Raw genomic sequence first — 2,500 nt, 5'->3', positions numbered from 1 at the left:
AAACTCTTCCATATATAATGATACTCCGGGCAGCTAATAAATGATTTTTAAAAATATCCATAACTAATTATGGGCTCCAACTTACCATGAAGTTACTGCTAGGCACCACTACAATTTTCGTCTTGATTTAATTTTTGCACCTTTACCGGAAAATTGCTTCACTACTCAGGTGTCCTCAAAGTATCAAATCATTGGAGACGGTTTTTTTTATCCACTAGTAGGTGCTTTCCCTTTCCTCAATGGCACTCCTCAACAAAAAATAAATGGCACTATGGAAGTGGGGCCATTCCGGAAGCGTAAGTCTCTCCATCTTCAGCAATAGTACGTTCTTATTCCTGAGATTTCCTTTATGTTCTTGTCTTTGCCTCTTCTTTATTGCTTTCTTTTCTTATAGCATCACAAATTATTTTGTTATCACTTTTTTCTATAGCTTTTCTTGCTTCCTTAGATAACTTTCCAGCGACTGAAAGAACTTGCCGGATTCCATGGTTAAATTTTACCACTGCACAGTATACGCCAAAAAGGAACCCCAAAAATGACCAAAGTTAGCTTAAATAACAATAAATAACTGATCAATTCAGGAGCGAAACTACCACAACCGTTCTTCAAGGGAAGCAAAATGCTACTAATTTCCCTGGGTGTAATCAGTTGCATGGTGGACTTTGGTCAATTAATCTTTCTACCAGGAGAAAAGAAAAATGTCAGAAACCACCAGATATATAAGACATAATGACATAACCAGCAACTGTAGAAAAAACAAATACAATTCTTATTACCGGGATGCATACATTCGAAAGTGCCACGCCCACTCTTTAAAGGGTTATACAACCCTGTCTCTTTAAACACCTCTACAAGCTATTATAAGCGCACGAATATATCTTCCATACTATTTTTGAATGTTAAAAGATTGGAAATATTGAGTTTTCAATAAAAGCTTTTTTATTGTTTTTTTTCCGTTTAATGCCTCCTTAAGTAACCTTTTTATATACATATATAAATATATATATATATATATATATATATTTATATATATATATATATATATATATATATTTAATATATATATATATATATACATATACATATATATATATATATATATATAATTTATATATATATATATATATATATATTAATAAATAGATATACATATACATATATATATATATATATATATATTTTTATATACACACACACATATATATATATATATATATATAAAGCTGAATTCAGTTTTTTGGTTTTTTGGTCTTTAAGTGTAGGCATTGTTGTTGTGATCTCATAAAATCTGAAATGCAACAATGTCTTTTCAGATACCAGTGTGTCTGAAAAGGAAGAGAATATCTATAGTGCAACATATGCAATGTGCAATATGTCATTAGAATCTATCCAATAGATGCCTTGAAAAATGAGATGTACAAGTGATATATTTTCTCGGTTGCGTGTTCATATACTTTGCTGTTTATTTGCTCACGATATCTTCTTGTGACTGTTCAGATTTTTTCAGCACCTGTACATAGCCCTAGATGAATTATAAAAATACAATGCCAAGATAAATTGTTTTTGCCATTCTCCTAACTGATACAACTGTAGTCATAAAAAATAGTTTTTTATTCCATGTATATATGAATAGTTGTGAAAAAGAAAAATAAATAGTTATTTTAGGTGATGTATATATTTATAGTTGTGAGTTTGTGGTTACAAAAAATACACATCCTTTTGATTTATTTAAAAGTATTTGGAATAGCCCCTCCCCAATATATATATATATATATATATATACATACATATAAATATAAATATATATATATATATATATATATATATGTGTGTGTGTGATACTTGATCTTAAATTTTACATCTTTTAACTAACATTACGGAATAAAAGCGGATATGTTAGTAATATATCATTTATTTATTTTACCATAGCTTCGATCAATGTTTTCATACGATATGAAATTCGATGAAGTTACTGGACTCACAAATCCAGAATTTCTCCTTTTTTAGGTACTAATTCAACATAAATTCCGGTTCATAAAACCTCAGAGAGGAAAAAGATTGTCAGTGGAATTAGTGTAATTGGATAATAAATTTCCCATTTTTTTTTTTTTTTTTTTTTTTTTTTGGTTAAATCATGATTTCGATCGATGTTTTCATACGATAGGAAATTCAATGAAAGTTACCGGACTGAAAAGTGTGGAATTTCTTAATTTTCTCCGTTCTAATTCCACATTAATTCCTTTCCATAAAACACCTGAGCCGGAGAAGGATTTTGGTGGAATTGCACTTGTGGAATCGCAAAATCGCTTTGGGAGAATGGCAGGTGGCGCATGCAATTGATCAAAGGTAAAGTCAGATCGGTCTAATCATGCATGGAGACGCATCAATGGCTTTCGATATCAATGCATTGTAAAATGGAAAAAAAGTGTATTTATTTTTATTCCCCGGTGATCCTTCATACATTCTCTTACACTTCAGTGGTTTTAAAAACTATCCTTAT

Source organism: Palaemon carinicauda, chromosome 2 (assembly GCF_036898095.1).
Source record: "Palaemon carinicauda isolate YSFRI2023 chromosome 2, ASM3689809v2, whole genome shotgun sequence".
Taxonomy (NCBI): domain Eukaryota; kingdom Metazoa; phylum Arthropoda; class Malacostraca; order Decapoda; family Palaemonidae; genus Palaemon; species Palaemon carinicauda.
This window is presented reverse-complemented; position numbering follows the sequence as displayed.